The sequence below is a fragment of the Globicephala melas genome, chromosome X (assembly GCF_963455315.2).
Source record: "Globicephala melas chromosome X, mGloMel1.2, whole genome shotgun sequence".
Lineage (NCBI taxonomy): Eukaryota > Metazoa > Chordata > Mammalia > Artiodactyla > Delphinidae > Globicephala > Globicephala melas.
The window spans coordinates 8,982,839-9,001,211 of NC_083335.1; the positions used below are offsets into that span (position 1 = coordinate 8,982,839).

Here is an 18,373-nt window from a genome sequence, read left to right on the forward strand (position 1 = left end):
CTTTTAGGGAGGAGAGAAAGGATGAGTGTAGGCCATCACCCTGATTTTTGGACGAAAGAGAGTGATCACAGTGGCAAAGGAAAGAAAAGGGCCATTGAGGAATATTTTAGATGCAGGACTACAAGTCTTGGCAACTGGTAAGGTTTTGAGGAAGAGACAGAAATAAAATGATGACTGAGCTTTGAAGCCAGGGAGGCTGCAGGGATGGTACTTACTGTTCTTCCCCAAAGCAAAGATTCTGGGAGAAGGAGAGAGGAAAAGAATTTGAAAAATAGATATTCATTCTTAATTTTCACAACCTTCTCCTCAAACTTAAAGCCTGCCTTTTTATGCAGTACATGGGAAGTGCAGCTTTAAGTCTTATTTAAAATAGAAAATTTTGACGTTTCGACTAGAGAAATAAGCAGTTTCATCCATAGTGTGAGAAGGAAAGTCAGGACTACAAATAACGAACACTGAACTAGTGGCCTAAGCCCAGCCACTCTCTGTCATCAACTACCTCTTATTCCACCACATCCAGAGAACGGCAAAGATTTTTAAAGAGGAAAGATTTCATGTAGGGAGAAATGTACTTAAAGAAAACCAAAATTCAAGTATATAATTGAATCCAAAAAAGAAACTTAGCAATTTTTGTGAGCTTTGGGCATCAGGAATACTCACTGATGGTCTGAAAAAATTAATTCCTGGGTTAGATTTGACTGTAAGTGAGAAGATAGCCTTCCAGAACCAAATTTTTTAAAATTCAAGTATTATTTTCAAGAAGTAGAAGCAAACATGCCTCTCTGATGGTTAAGTTGGCTTCAAGATTCTGCAAAGAGAACTTTGAGCCAACTTTCTACCCTCTGAACCTTCCCACTGGCTATAATTTATGTCCATGAACGGCACTCATGTAAACACGTCCAACTTTCTATGGCTACTTGGAAAAAACTGACCTCAGAATATGGTCTACTCAGTGGCTGCCCAGAACTTAGTTAAAATTCCCAATGGACTAAGCTGACTTCACGTGGTGTCATAACTAAACTTCCTGAAGCTCTTCTGCAGAAAAATATGACATGAACCCCAAGCCCAGCCACGATCAATCTTGAACACTCCAAGCACCATAATTCATATTGAAGCTGTGTCTACACTGGCAAGTGTTTTCCAAACAAAATTTATGTTTAAGCAAATGAGCAATTCATTTGGAACAGGCTTAACAGATCAAATGCATTTGTATTGGTAGAAAATGATCTTCCAAAGAGTCATGGAGGCAAAACAAAGACCTTCTTTGAGTAAACCTGACTTGCTTCAAAAACATACCCAAAGTCTTCGAAAAATCATTTCCATTTCCCTAGTCACCTGTGAGATCTCACCATGAGACTGATGATGTTGCTGGGGGGAAATTCTATTCTTCAAGAGTTTAACAACATAATAGGGAGATAAGTGTGTCTTCGTGGAAAACAATGGATTTTGGAAGCAGAGAGACTTAGATTCAAATATCGCTTCTGCCACTCTTAATATTTGGCATGTAATGTAGCCTCTTTTGCCTTAGCTTCCTGTGTTTTCAAAAGGGATTATGCCACCAACGCCATATCAGTGTCACAAGAATCAAATGAGACAACCCTGCCCATTGGGTATAGGGCAGGATTCCTAGACCTCATCTAGCTACATAAAGTAACTAGAATGATGCCTGATATAAGGTACACAGTAGACAGATTTTAGGCAATTTTTCCTTTATTTTGCTGGAAAGAAACAGCTATGCACATATTGAAAAATGCCACCCTCGCCTTGGTACATCTCTAGGTTGCAGCCATGAAATCTGCATTTGTCACCCTTTCTTTTACTTCTGTTCATATTCAAGTTAATTTCCCCTTCTATTCTCAAATCCGCTTTGTTGTAGCCTCTTTTATTTTCCAAGACAGAGCTTGATTTTTTCCTCCAGAAAGTCTTCCCCGTATCATCAGAAACCATGTACTGACCCAGTACATCTCATGGCTATGTTAACCTGATCTATCTCCCCCGTAGATGCTCAACATTTTGAGGGTGAAGCCAACGTCTAACTGAACTGCTCCCAAGTGTACTAAGCTAATATCAGTTGATGAGGTCAGTTGGTATGAAACTGGTATATTAGGGCTTTAGTAGAGGGGACAGTAGAAGTAGGAGGAGAGGTGGTCAGAGAGACTGGCATAAGCTTGACCATCTACGTTTAGATTTTATTCTACTGGCAATGGGAAGATAGTAGAGGAATGGCAAGTCTGACTTCTAATTTATAAGAGCCACACTCTCCTGAAGTACATAAATCAAAATTCAGAGGGTGGAAGAAACATGACCAGTTATCAGACGATTGTAACAGTCCAGGAGAGAGCTAACGATGGTTTACATGGTTTGGTAGAGGGGGCTGTGGAGGAAGTGGACATGTCTGAGATGGAGTCAACACAGTTTGCTGATGGACTGTATACAGGGGTGAGAGCAAGGAGTCAAGAATGATCCAGGGCTTCCCTGGTGGCTCAGTGGATAAGAATCCGCCTGCCAATGCAGGGGACACGGGTTCGAGCCCTGGCCCGGGAAGATTCCACATGCCGTGGAGCAAATAAGCCCGCGCGCCACAACTACTGAGCCTGCGTTCTAGAGCCCACAAGCCACAACTACTGAAGCCTGCGCCTAGAACCTGTGCTCCACAACAAGATAAGCCACTGCAATGAGAAGCCCGTGCACCGCAACGAAGAGCAGCCCCCGCTCGCCACAACTAGAGAAAGCCCGTGCACAGCAACGAAGACCCAACGCAGCCAAAAATAAAATAAATAAATTTATTAAAAAAATACTTTAAAAAACAAAAAAGAATGATCCCAAGTTTTGCAGCCTGGGCAACCGGGTGAATGAAGACGCACTCTGCTGAGACAGGGAACATCCTGAGCTCCTCTCCCTCCTGTGCAGGACTGTGTTTCACTCATCTTCTTCTCCCCACTGCTTATCACAGTGCCTGATAGACAAGTAGCGCCTGACAAATGCAAGTTGCAGAAATGGTCTGCTACATTTCCCATAGCAAAAATCATCCATAACATTTGAAATGTTCCCTGTGATCCTTTGGGCTTTAACTGAACTGAAACACAGATTCACTGTTTACTACAACGTTGTAAGAACGGGGGTTTTCCATTCTGTGGGCTTAAACTCTAGATGGCTGAAGGCCAAACAGGATTCTGTCTTCATACACGCATAACAAGGCCATGCATCTGCTCCTCTAGTGACGTACCTACTCAGGACCTAGGAAATCCTGAATAATGATAAACCACTCCAAGTGATGGTCTGAGGCTGCCAGAATGAGATATGCATGTGGGATTAGTCAAGGAGTGTAAGCTTACTGAGGACAAAGCCTGTGAGGGACTTAACTCCGTACACATTAGAGGACCTTGCACATATTAGGCCAGACTGTATGTCTAACACTGCTATATAATTTTCATACATCTAGTTTAGTACAAAAATAAGTATGTGTAGAAAGAGGATGAAATTAACCACGATAAATTGTAAACAAAGAAGAAGACTCACCTACAAAGAACTTTAAGAGTAAATTATGATATCTCCTAGTGTCATCTACTGCTTACTTCTTGAGATACAGAATGAGTCTAGTTGATCTCTTTCACCGTTTTAATGATATGCATCCTTAAGATTAAAACACAAGAAGCTTTATCAGTACACCCACTCAGGGTAACGAAATTTCTTACATCATTGGGTATAGGGCAGGATTCCTAGACCTCATCACTACTGACATTGGGGTTGGGTAATTCTTCATTGCAGGGGGCTGCCCCGTGCACTGTAGAATGTTTAGCAGCATACCTGGACTCTACCCACTACATGCTAGTAGCAACCTCACTCCAACTGTGATATCCAAAAATGTCTCCAGACATCGCCAAATGTTCCCTAGGGGGCAAAACCATCCTAACTGAGAACCTCTAGTACAGGGAAAAGGAATGAATATTCATACATTCATTTATTCATTCTATAAACTATTTGAATGCCTACCAAGAAGTAAGCAAGCCTCTGGGAATACACTGGGGGATGAAACAGATATGGTCTCTGCCGAAATGGAGCTTCCAGCAGAAAAGAGAAAGAGGCAACCAACAAGTACACAAATACATGCCTGCAATAAGTTTCTTTTGTTTTTTTTTTTTTTACAGTAGGTCCTTGTCGGTTATCTATTTTAAATATAGCAGTGTGTACATGTCAATCCCAAACTCCCAAGCTATCCCTCCCCCTGCACCCTGCCCTCCCCACCGTCATAACCTTAAGTTTGCTCTGTAAGTCTCTGAGTCTGTTTTGTAAGTTCATTTGTATCATTTTTTTTTAAGATTCTGCATATAAGCGATATCACATGATATTTATCTTTCTCTGTCTGACTTACTTCACTTAGTATGATAATCTCCAGGTCCATCCATGTTGCTGCAAATGGCATTATTTCATTCATGCCTGCAATAAGTTTTATGAAAGAAAAGAAAAGGATGTCCTGGACAGGATAGTGAGGGATGGCATCTATGAAGAGGTGGCATTTAAACTGTGACCTGAAGAATGAGGAGAAGCCGGCCAGGGAAGAGTGGGAAGAGGAGTGTCTGAGTCCGAGAGAACAGCATGTGTGAAGCCCTTGCTATGACCCAGACAGTGTGCTGGTCCCACTCCACGCACGTGTCGTTTAGGAAGGGCGCCCTAGGTCCTGGCTGCCCACAGCAATCCCATGTGCACCTGTGGCCCTCTGATTATTCGGATGATGAATTAGACTGACACCTTACATTCAAATATTACAACATTTGAAGGTGATTTGGTTCCTCTCTCTATGCTACACATAGGCTTGCCTCAGAGATATTGCAAGTTTGGTTCTAGACCACTGCCATAAAGCGAATATGGTGATACAGCAAGTCATGTGAATTCTTTGGTTTCTCAGTGCATATAAAAGTTATGTTTACACTGTACTGTAGTCTACTAAGTGTGCAATATCTTTCTGTCTAAAAAAAATGATGTTTGTACCTTAATTTAAAAATACTTTATTGCTAAAAAATGCTAACCGTAATCTAAGCCTTCAGAGAGTTGTAAGCTTTTTGCCTCGATGTTGGTGGCTGCTGACTGATCAGGGTGATGGTTGCCGAAGGCTGGGGTGGCCGTGGTACTTTCTTAAAATAAGACAACAATGAAGTTTGCTGCATTGATTGACTCTTCCCTTCACAAACGATTTCTCTGTAGCATGCAATGCTGGCTGATAGCATTTGACCCACAGTGGAACTTCTTTCAAAATTGGAGTCAATCCTCTCAAACCCTGCTGCTTTATCAACTAAGTTGATGTCATATTCTAAATCTTTGTTGTCATTTCAACAATCTTCACAGCATCTTCACCAGAAGTAGATTCCATCTCAAGACACTTTCTTTGCTCATCCATAAGAAGCAACTTCTCATCCATTAAGGTTTTAGCATGAGATTGCAGCAATCCAGTCACATCTTCACGCTCCACTTCTAATTCTAGTTCTCTTGCTATTCACCACAAATGCAATAACTTCCTCCACTGAGGTCTTGAACCCCACAGAGTCATCCATGAGGGTTGGAATCAACTTCTTCCACACCCCTGTGATTGTTGATATTTTGACCCCTTCACATGAATCACAGATGTGATCCCTTCCTTTCCAGAAGGTTTTCAATTTACTTTGCCCAGATCCATCAGAGAATCACTATCTATGGGCAGCTATAGCCTTAGGAAATGTGCTCCTTAAATAGTAAAACTTGAATGTTGAAATGACTCCTTGATCCATGAGCTGCAGAATGGATGTGTTAGCAGGCAGGAAAACAACATGAATCTCCCTGTACATCTCCATCACAGCTCTTGGGTGACCAGGTGCTTTGTCAGTGAGCAGTAATGTTTTAAAATGATTCTTTTTTTCAGAGCACTAAGTGGGCTTAAAATATTTAGTAGCCTGTGGGCCGGTGCCGCACCCTTTCTTTTGGATCCGCCATCTGCAGTGGCACTGCTGCCAGTTTGCAGATTTTCGTGAAGACCCTGACAGGAAGACCATCACTCTCGAGGTTGAACCCTCGGATACAAAAGAAAATGTAAAGGCTAAGATCCAGGACAAGGAAGGAGTTTCCCCTGACCAGCAGAGACTGATCTTGGCTGGCAAGCAACTGGAAGATGGACGTACTTTGTTTGACTACAACATTCAAAAGGGGTCCACTCTTCATATTGTGTTGAGACTTCGTGGTGGTGCTAAGAAGAGAAAGAAGTCTTACACCACCCCCAAGAAGAACAAGAATAAGAGAAAGAAGGTTAAGCTGGCTGTCCTGAAATACTATAAGGTGGATGAGAATGGCAAAATCAGTCGCCTTCGTCGGGAGCGCCCTTCAGATGAATATGGTGCTGGAGTTTTTATGGCCAGCCAATTGGCAGACATTACTGTGGCAAATGTTGCCTGACCGATTGTTTCAACAAACCAGGACACAAGTAACTGTATATTGGTTAATAAAAGACATGAACTAATGGAAATAAAATATTTAGTAAACCATGTTGTCAACAGATGTGCTGTCATCCAGGCTTTGTTGTTCCATTTATAGAGCACAGGCAGAGTAGATTCAGCATAATTCTTAAGGGCCCTAGGAGTTTCAGAATGGTAATTGAACATTGGCTTCAACTGAAAGCCACCAGCTACACTGACCCCTAACAGGAGAGTCAGCCTGTCTTTTGAAGCTTTGAAACTAGGCATTGACTTCCCCTATCTAGCTATGAAAGTCCTACGTGGCATCTTCTTCCAATAGAAGGCTGTTTCATCTCTATTGAAATTCCGTTGTTTAGTGTAGCCACCTTCATCATGATCTTAGCTGGATCTTCTGGATAACTTGCTGCAGCTTCTACATCAGCACCTGCTGCTTCGCCTGGCACTTTTATGTTATACATACGGCTTCTTTCCTTAAACCTCATGAACCAAACTCTGCTAGCTTCAAACTTTTCTTCTTCTGCAGCTTGTTCACCTCTCTCAACCTTCACAGAATTGAAGAGTTAGGGCCTTGCTCTAGATTAGGCTGTGGATTAAAGGAATGTTGTGGCTGCTTTGACCTTTTATCCAGACCATTAAAACTTTCTCCAGATCAGCAATAAGGCTGTTTCACTTTCTTTTCTTTTGTATGTTCACTGGAGTAGCACTTTTATTTTCCTTCAAGAACTTCTCCTTTGCATTTGCAACTTGGTTAACTGTTTGGTGCAAGAGGCCTAGCTTGTGGCCAGTCTTGGATTTTAATATACCTTCTTCACTAAGCTTAATCATTTCTGGCTTTTGATTTAAAGTGAGAAATGTGTGACTCTTCCTTTCACACTTAGAGGTAATTGTAGGATTACTTATTGGCCTAATTTCAATACTGTTGTGTCTCAGGGAATAGGGAGGCCTGAGGGGAGGGAGAGAGTCGAGGAAATGGCCAGTGGGTGGAGCACTCAGAACACACACAACATTTATCGATTAACTTCCCTGTCTTATATCGGCACAGTTTGTGGCCCTAAAACAATGACAACACTAACATCACAGATCACTAATCACACATCACCATAACAAATATAATAATAATGAAAAAGTCTGAAATACTGCAAGGACTACCAAAATGTGACAGGGACATGAAGTGAGCAAATGCCATTGGAAAAACGGCGCCAACAGACTTCCTGGACACAGGGCTGCCACAAACCCTCAACTTGTTAAAAAAAAAAAAAAAAAGGTATCTGCAAAGTGCAGTAAAGTGAAGCACAATAAAACGAGGTCTGCCTGTATAAGAAAACTGAGCCCCATTAGGTTAAGTAATTTGTACAAGTTCAAAAGTTAATAAGTGACAAAACCAGGATAATCTTATAAAATCTGTGTCCCACCTGACTCCAAAGTCAATGCTTTTAACTACTCTGCTTTAATGTCTCCCATAGGGAGGGGAAGGATGAAATAAGATAGAAGTACTAAGCAGATATGAGATAGTAAAAGTGGAAGTGATAATGTGAAACACAATAAATATTTGAAGAAATGATATGCTTTGCAATGAGATTAAAGCTGGAATTGGAATCATTGGAACCTGATGGCGTGATGGCTCCAACAGCACCTGCAATCAAGTGTTCTTAGAAGATCAGAAGCAACTTCCTCACCAAAGGGTAGTATTCCATTGTATATATATATGTACCACATCTTCTTCATCTATTCATCTGTTGATGGATACTTAGGTTGCTTCCACATCTTGGCAACTGTAAATAGTGCTGCTATGAACACTGGGGTGCATGTATCTTTTCGAATTAGTGTTTTTGTTTTTTTCAGATACATACCCAGGAGTGGAATTGCTGGGTCGTATGGCAGAAGGAAATAAAAGGAATCCAAATTAGAAAGGAAGAAGTAAAACTGTCACTATTTGCAAGTGACATGATACTATACATAGAACATAAAGATGCCACCAGAAAACTACTAGAGCTCATCAATAAATCTGATAAAATTGCAGGATACAAAATTAATATACAGAAATCTGTTGCATTTCTATACACTAATAATAAACTATCAGAAAGCGAATTAAGGAAACAATCCTATTTACCAACACCTCAAAAAGAATGAAATACCTAGGAGTAAACCTAATTAAGGAGGCAAAATAATTGTACCCTCAAAACTATAAGATGCTGACGAAAGAAATTGAAGATGACACAAACAGATGGAAAGATATACCATGTTCTTGGATTGGAAGAATCAATATTGTTAAAACGACCATACTACCCAAGGCAATCTACAGATTCAATGCAATTCCTTCAAAATACCAATGACATTTTTCACAGAACTAGAAAAATTTAAAAATTTGTATGGAAACACAAAAGCCCCTGAATAGCCAAAAGAATCTTGAGAAAGAACAGAGCTGGAGGAATCATGCTCCCTGACTTCAGACTATACTACAAAGCTAAGGTAACCAAAACAGCATGGTACTGGAATAAAAACAGACACATATAGCAATGGCACAGAATAGAAAGCCCAGAAATAAACCCACACACTTACAGTCAATTAATCTATGACAAAGGAGGCAAGACTATACAATGGAGAAAAGATGTGTTTTCAATAAGTGGAGCTGGGAAAACTGGATAGCTACATATAAAGGAATGAAATTAGAACATTCTCTGAAACCAGATACAAAAATAAACTCAAAATGGATTAAAGACCTAATGTAAGACCACAAACCATAAAGCTCCTGGAAAAAAATATAAGTAGAACACTCTTTGACATAAATCATAGCAATATTTTCTTGGATCAGTCTCTTAAAGCAAAGGAAATAAAAGCAAAAATAAACAAATGGGACCTAATTAAACTTAAAAGCTTTCATGCAGCAAAGGAAACCATAAACAAAATGAAAAAACAACCTACTGAATGGGAGAAAATATTTGCAAATGATATGGCCAATAACGGGTTAACATCCAAAATATATAAACAGCTCATACAACTCAACAACAATAATAACAACAAAAAACAACCCAATGAAAAAATGGGCAGATGATCTGAACAGACATTTTTCCAAAGAAGACATACAGACGGCCACCAGGCACATGAAAAGATACTCCGTATCACTAATCACAAGGGAAATGCAAATCAAAACCACAATGAGATATCACTTCACACTTGTCAGAATGGCTATCATCAAAAAGAACACAAATAAATGTTGGCGAGGATGTGGATTAAACAGAACCCTTGTACACTGTTGGTGGGAACGTAAATTGGTGCAGCCACTGTGGAAAACAATAGGAGATCCCTCAAAAAACTAAAAAAAATTAGGCTTTTTGAGCCATTAGCATTGCTGCTTAGGTATTCAGTCAACTTCTTTATTTTTTCAATACACTGAATTCTTCAGAAGATCTGAAGATCCCTTGTGGTGCAGTGGTTAAGAATCTGCCTGCCAATGCAGGGGACATGGGTTCGAGCCCTGGTCCAGGAAGATCCCACATGCTGTGGAGCAACTAAGACTGTGTGTCACAACTACTGAGCCTGCACTCTAGAGCCCATGAGCCACAACTACTGAGCCTGAGCCACAACTACTGAAGCCTGTGTGCCTAGAGCCCATGCTCCGCAGCAAGAGAAGCCACCACAACGAGAAGCTCACTCACCACAACAGACAGTAGCCCCTGCTCACTACAACTAGAGAAAGCCCACGTGCAGAAACAAAGACACAACACAGACAAAAATTTGTTAAAAAAATAAATAAATCTATAAAAAATAATGCACGTTCTCCTGGGAAGAAATATAGATGTGACATTTTTTCATGTCTTGGTTGAACTGTCTGGTCAGATACACTAGTCTGGTTGTAGCTGGATGTAGCAGCTTGATGGATCTGTATGCCACTACATCAATGTTCCCCATTCCACGATGGCCTTCACGAGCTCACCCACAAGAGAATTTACTGTATGGCTCTCATAGTTGTTTCTAGTTGGGGAAAAGACTAAACAAAAGAAAAAGAGAAAGTATAGCACTCTGTTCTAGGCAGAAATTACCAAATATCAAGTTGGCATTGCAGTGGTACTTTTTTGTTTTGTTTTGTTTTTGTGGTACTCAGGCCTCTCACTGTTGTGGCTTCTCCCGTTGCGGAGCACAGGCTCCGGATGCACAGGCTCAGCAGCCATGGCTCACGGGCCCAGCCACTCCGCGGCGTGTGGGATCTTCCCAGATCGGGGCACGAATCCGCATCCCCTGCATCGGCAGGCGGACTCTCAACCACTGCGCCACCAGGGAAGCCCTGCAGTGGTACTTTTTCATATCCATCTGTGCTTGTCTGCTTGTACAATCAACACTTATTGTCTGGGATTTCAAGCAGTTTAAAAAAATATTTCTAGAAAAACAGTGCCCCTTTGACGTTTAATAAACCTTTCAATTGTCATTTGCTATAACAGAAAAATGTTGGAAAATGCCTATTCTTTTACCTCATTATTTTTTTTCACAGTGAGTCATAGAGGGGTTGTATTTTTTTTTTTTTTTTTTACAGTAGAACAGAAATAAAATTTCTCAACTTATTTGGAAGGGGGTTTTAAGTGACTATCTAAAGTAGCTTCCATGGTGTCTTTTTTAAGCTAATATTTTTTAGCAAGTTTATTAAGATACAATTCACATATCATAAAATTAACTCCTTTAAAGTGTACATCTTCAGTGGCTTTTAATATACTCATGGAGTTGTGCAACCATCACCAGTACTCAACGTTAGAACATTTTAATCACCCCAAACAGAAACTTCATACCTATTAACAGTCACTGTCCCGTTCCCAATCCCCTCTCCTCCCTCTCCCAACAGCAACCACTAATCTACTTTCTGTCTGCATAGATTTGCCTATTTTGGACATTTCATATAAATAGAATCATATGACATGTGGCCTTTTGTATCTGGCTTCTTTCATTTAGCATCATGTTGTCAAGGGTCATCCACATTGTAGCATGAATCAGTACTTTATTCCTTTTTTTAAATTTATTTATTTTATTTTTGGCTGCCTTGGGTCCTTGTTGCTGCACGTGGGCTTCTCTCTAGTTGCAGCAAGTGGGGGCCATCCCTCGCTGTGGTGCACGGACCTCCCACTACAGTGGCCTCCCCTGCTGCGGAGCACAGGCTCCAGGCGCGCAGGCTCAGTAGTTGTGGTGCACGGGCTTAGTTGCTCCACGGCATGTGGGATCCTCCCGGACCAGGGCCCCAACCCGTGTCCCCTGCATTGGCAGGCAGACTCCCAACCACTGCGCCACCAGGGAAGCCCTTCATTCCTTTTTATAGTCATAATGTTCCACTGTGGACATGCCATACTTGCTTACCCATTTATCAGCTGATGGAAATTGGAGCTGTTTCTACTTTTTGGCTGTTATGAATCACACTTCAATGAACATTCATGTACAAGTTTCTGTGTAGACATCTGATTTCATTTCTCTGAGCTATGTACCTAGGAGTGGAATTGCTGGTTTCCCCCAAAAGTTTAAACAATGGTAATTTAAACAGTTATTGTAGAGATGGGTTATTAAGATAAAATAATTGGAATTCTTCTTATAAAACCACTGTAGGCAGGCAAGAATTTGTATTAGAAAGATTTAATTTAAAGGTTAAAAAGATTGACAGATTATTTCTCAGATTTAATAGCTTGTAATTAAGCTGTTATCAACTTTAACATTTCAAAAGCTATTTTCTTCTTGTAACTGGTCATTATAAGTTAGGTTTCTTTCTGCCTGTTTTAGCACTGCTATTACTATTTATGAATTTCATTACTGTCAAATTATAAATTATACTAAGAAGGATTGCTATGTCAGATCATAACTCTTAGGCCATTTATATGTTTAATTTACAAGGTTTAAAATAGCTGTATATATTTGTTATATTTGTGAATAATTAAATGAGCTAATACTGTGACAGAAAGTACAAAAACAGATGAACATAAATTGTGCTTGCTATTTCATTCATTCACTAGGAATAAGGAATACAGTTTTGTTATAAAAATCACAAAACACTTTCCTGGCTTTAGTTTGAAAATGCAAGCTCTAGTCTTTAGAAGTATTTTCTTAAATATATCATAAAGTACATTTACTGCAATTGAACTGATTTACGCTCTAAAATAACTGCACTGTCAGTCTCGATTAGGGCAGAAGGAATCATCAGGAGAGGCTGAAGTTCGGGGACTAAAAGTGGAGGTTTCAATCAGCCCACTGCAATCAGCCAGCTCCTCACAATGTCCGCAGGACATCCTTAGGAGCTAATTAGGCCTCCAGCTACATGCTCTAGAATCTACTCTCTCCATAGTCAATTGTAGGGATGGGGACTTTCAGAACAGACCATGTGATGAAACATTTGAGAACTTTTTAATGTTATAATTAACGTATGGGTTTAGTCACATCTCCACTTAGTCACATCTCCGTGGAAAAGACCCTGTTGCTAGAGATGAAATATCCTTGCCCCTATACAACGCCAAGGCCTCCACTTGTGCCCTAGATCTCATCCCTTCTTACCTACTAAAGGACATCACTCCAGCAACTCCCTCCTAACTACGCTTGCATTTTCCCCTTTCTATTCCACTGTCCCCAGCAGCACACAAACATACTGTCATTTCTCTGATATTACAGAACAAACCACACAAACTACCTTAGACCTTAATCCTCCTGTCAGCTATCTCCTCATTTTTATGCTTCCATTTGCAGTAAAACACTGGGAAACAGTTCTCTACACATCCTGCCTCTAATTCATCTCCTGATTTCTCCTCTTAAAACCACCATGAACAAGCTTTCACCTCTACCTCCACCGAAGTTGATCTTGCCCTGCTCAGAAATGACCTTCACGTTATAAACCCCAGGGTCAATTTTCAACTGTCATCCTAGTCGACCTATAGACAACACTGAATATGAGAGACATTCCCTCCCTTTTCTCTTCTGTTTTTTTTTTGGATCGAACCCAGGCCCCCAGCAGTGAAAGCATAGAGTCCTAACCACTGGACCACCAGGGAATTTCCCCCCATCCTTTTTCTTATTAAGCTTCTTCACTTACCTTCCAGGGAGTTTTTCTCTGGGTTTTTCTCCTATCGGACTGGTTGCACCTTCAAGGCTTCCTTGGCCAGTTGCTTCCCTTGCACTTTTCACACTGCTGTGCTCCAGGGCTCAGTCCTTAGAGTGGGTCTCTTTTCTATCTACACTCTCCTCTTGGTTTTAAGTACCATCTACGTATTGATAACTCCCAAATTCATATCACCAGTCCATACTTCTTTCCTTAACTCCATACTAGTACATTTTACTTCCTATTCAACATCTCCATCAGTTGTCTAATTGACATCCCAAAATGAGCGTGTTCACAACATCATTTTTGAGGTTCTATCAAAACTTACTGCAGCCTCATCCTTCCCCACACCGTAGGCAGAAGCGCCATCCTTCTCGTGGCTCGGGTCCAAAAGTTTGGCGTTATCTTTGATTTCTCCATATGTCCCTCTTCCTCTCTCCCTCTCTCATAGTTCATATCTAATCCTTCAGCACCTTGCACTGCCTTGTCGAACCACTATAATCTCTTGTCTGGTTCCCTGCAAAGCCTCCTAACTGTTCTCCCTGTTTCTCTCCTTTCCCCCTGTAGCCTGTTCTCAAAACAGCAGGCAGAAAGACCCTGTTATTACACAAATCAGATCACGTTATCCCTCTGGCTGAAAAAGAATCCTCAATCGCTTCCCAACTCAGGGCTCAGAGTCAAAGTCAAATTCCTACACAGCCATACTTGGTACAGTCCAGTTAACTCTATGACCTCATTTCCCAAAATTTTCAATTTCCCAATTAATCACTCTGCTTTTTTGCCTCAAAATTGCTATTCACATTCCTGCCCTGGGCCTTTGCACTTACTGTTCCTTCCTCCTGGAGATCTCTTCTCTAATTCTGTCACCTCCATCAAGTCTTCCCGAAGTCCTCTTTTTCAGTGAGGCCTACCACGCACATATACTCCTCTACCACTAACGACCCTTCACTGGCACTACTCCCATCCTGATTTTTTTCCAATGTCCTTATTTATTATGTTTACTGCTTATTCACTATATCCTACAATTATAATGAAAGATCTATGAGGGCAAGGATTTTGGGGGGAGTTGCTTTCATTCATGCTGTTTGCCAAGCATTTAAAATAGTACTTGACACACAGTAGCTACTAAATAAATATCCATTGACTAAATATATCAATCAATCAAACTCAGCATATCCAAAACAAAACTTAGGAAGTTCCTCTCCCTGACCCATATCTCAGCAAATGGTACCACCGTTAATCTCACTGCTCAAACTTAAGACCTAGGAACCTGCCTTGATTCATCTTTTTCCTCCACCAGCAAATACAAGTGGTTTATCTTCAAAACACATCCAGAACTGGCCACTTCTCACCACCTCCATCACTGCTATCAGAGCCCAGTCCACCATCATCTCTTACCCAGGTGACTGGTCTCCTTGCTTTCACTCTAGCTCCACAGTCTATTGACACTTCTGTCAGACTGATACTTTTATCTCTCAAATCAAAACATGTCATCTCCACATTCTTAACTATTCTAAGTGGATGCCCACTACACTTGGAGTAAAATCCAAACTCACCATGAGACATTCAACCCAACAGATCAAAGCATAACAGGGACCTAGGACTAAATATCTAGAGATCCTTCTTTTGTTTTAATGCTAAATGAAGTCAGCTCTACCCAAAGGCAAATTATAGTCTGCCCTGTGAATGGTAAGGTCATCACTAAAAATCTCTCAGACACAAAAATGCAAAGCATTTGATCACTGCATTTGGGTAAGTAATGTTAGTGACAAGAAAAAAAATTTGAAAAGAATAGCAATCAAAAGAAATGTAATTGGATTAGATTTACCCACTGAAAGATAGGGACTATCACAACAGATTAAAATAACACAACATAGGAAAACAGTATGGAGGTTTCTCAAAAAACTAGAAATAGAATTACTATTTGACCCAGCAATTCCACTCCTGGGTATATATCCCCCCCCCCCAAAAAAACCCAAAAACACTAATTCAAAAAGATACACACATCCCAATGTTCATAGCAGCATTATTGACAATTGCCAAGATATGGAAGCAACCTAAGTGTCCATCAACAGATGAATGGATAAAGAAGATGTGGCATATATATATGTGTGTGTATACACACACACACACACACACACACACACACACACACATATAGTGGAAAACTACTCAGCCATAAAAAAGAAAGAAAATTTGCCATTTGCAAAAACATGCATGGACCTGGAGGGCATTATGCTAAGTAAAATAAGTCAGACAGACAAAGACAAATACTGTATGTTACCACTTACATGTGGAATCTAAAAAATACAACACACTAGTGAATATAACAAAAAGGAAATAGATCCACAGATATAGAGAACAAACTAGTGGTTACCAAAGGGGAGAGGGAAGTGTGTGTGGGGGCAATATAGGGGTAGGAGAGTAAGAGGTATCAACTATTATGCATAAAATAAGCTACAAGGATATATTGTACAACACAGGGAATATAGCCAATATTGTATAGTAACTATAAATGAAGTATAACCTTGAAAAATTGTGAATCACTATATTGTACACCTGTAACTTACATAATATTGTACATCAACTATACTTCAATAAAAGATAATTTTAAAAAATAACACAATGGGAGAGGAACCAAGATGGTGGAGTAGAAGGATGTGCTCTCACTCCTTCTCGCGAGAACACCAGAATCACAACTAACTGCTGGACAATCATCAACAGGAAGACCCTGGAACTCACCAAAAAAGATACCCCACATTCAAAGACAAAGGAGAAGCCACAATGAAATGGTAGGAAGGGTGCAATCACAGTAAAATCAAATCCCATAACTGGTGGGTGGGTGACTCACAGACTGGAGAACACTTATACCACAAAAGTCCACCCATTGGAGTGAATGTTCTGAGCCCCACATCAGGCTTCCCAATCTGGGGGTCCGGCAACAGGAGGAGGAATTCCTAGAGAATCAGATTTTGAAGACTAGTGGGAATTGACTGTAGGACTTTGGCAGAACTGGGGGAAACAGAGACTCCACCCGTGGAGGGCACACACAAAGTAGTGTGTGCATCTGGACCCAGGGGAAGGAGCAGTGACGCCAGGGGAGACTGAACCAGACCTACCTGCTAGTGTTAGAGGGTCTCCTGCAGAGGCAGGGGGTGGCTGTGGCTCACTGTAGGGACAAGGAAACTGGCAGCAGAAGTTCTGGGAAGTACTCCTTGGTGTGAGCTCTCCCAGAGTCCGCCATTAGCCCCAGCAAAGAGCCCAGGTAGGCTCCAGTGTTGGGTTGCTTCAGGCCGAACAACCAACAACCAGCCTAACCCATCAGCAGTCAAGTGGATTAAAGTTTTACTGAGCTCTGCCCACCAGAGCAACAGTCAGCTCTACCCACCACCAGTCCCTCCCATCAAGCCTCTTAGGTAGCCTCATCCACCAGAGGGAAGACAGCAGAAGCAAGAAGAACTACAATCCTGCAGCCTGTGGAACAAAAACCACATTCACAGAAAGATGGACAAGATGAAAAGGCAGAGGGCTATGTACCAGATGAAGGAACAAGATAAAACCCCAGAAAAATGACTAAATGAAGTGGAGATAGGCAACCTTCCAGAAAAAGAATTCAGAATAATGATAGTGAAGACGATCCAGGACCTCGGAAAAAGAATGGAGGCAAAGATCAAGAAGATGCAAGAAATGTTTAACGAAGACCTAGAAGAATTAAAGAACAAACAAACAGAGATGAACAATACAATAACTGAAATGAAAACTACACTAGAAGGAATCAATAACAGAATAACTGAGGCAGAAGAACGGATAAGTGATCTGGAAGACAGAATGGCGGAATTCACTGCTGAGGAACAGAATAAAGAGAAAAGAATGAAAAGAAATGAAGACAGACTAAGAGACCTCTGGGACAACATTAAATGCAACAACATTCACATTATAGGGGCCCCAGAAGGAGAAGAGAGAGGGAAAGGACCAGAGAAAATATTTGAAGAGATTTTAGTCAAAAACTTCCCTAACATGGGAAAGGAAATAGCCACCCAAGTCCAGGAAGCTCAGTGAGTCCCATACAGGATAAACCCAAGGAGAAACATGCCGAGACACATGGTAATCAAATTGGCAAAACTTAAAGACAAAGAAAAATTATTGAAAGCAGTAAGGGAAAAATGAAAAATAACATACAAGGGAACTCCCATAAGGTTAACAGCTGATTTCTCAGCAGAAACTCTACAAGCCAGAAGGGAGTGTCATGATAAACTTAAAGTGATGAAAGGGGAGAACCTACAACCAAGATTACTCTACCCGGCAAGGATCTCATTCAGATTCAATGGAGAAATCAAATGCTTTACAGACAAGCAAAAGCTAAGAGAATTCAGCATCACCAAACCAGCTCTACAACAAATGCTAAAGGAACTTCTCTAAGTGGGAAACACAAGAGAAGAAAAAGACCTACAAAAACAAACCCAAAACAATTAAGAAAATGGTCACAGGAATATACATATTGATAATTACCTTAAACATGAATGGATTAAAAGCTCCAACCAAAAGGCACAGGCTTGCTGAATGGATACAAAAACAAGACCTATATATATACTGTCTACAAGAGACCCACTTCAGACCTAGGGACACATACAGACTGAAAGTGAGGGGATGGAAAATGATATTCCATGCAAATGGAAATCAAAAGAAAGCTGGAATAGCTATACTCATATCAGATAAAATAGACTTTAAAATAAAGACTGTTACAAGAGACAAGGAAGGACACTACATAACGACCAAGGGATCAATCCAAGAAGAAGATATAACAATTATAAATATATATGCACCCAACATAGGAGCACCTCAATACATAAGGCAACTGCTAACAGCTCTAAAAGAGGAA

General features: G+C 40.7%; 2 pseudogenes; one reads left to right on the forward strand and one right to left on the reverse strand.

Annotated features, from left to right (window-relative positions):
• The first annotated feature begins 2,301 nt into the window (after positions 1-2,301).
• Positions 2,302-6,452, forward strand: LOC115849477 (ubiquitin-ribosomal protein eS31 fusion protein-like; annotated as a pseudogene).
• Positions 6,453-6,724: 272 nt separating this feature from the next.
• Positions 6,725-18,373, reverse strand: part of LOC115849478 (heat shock-related 70 kDa protein 2-like) — an 87,788-nt pseudogene continuing 76,139 nt past the window's right edge.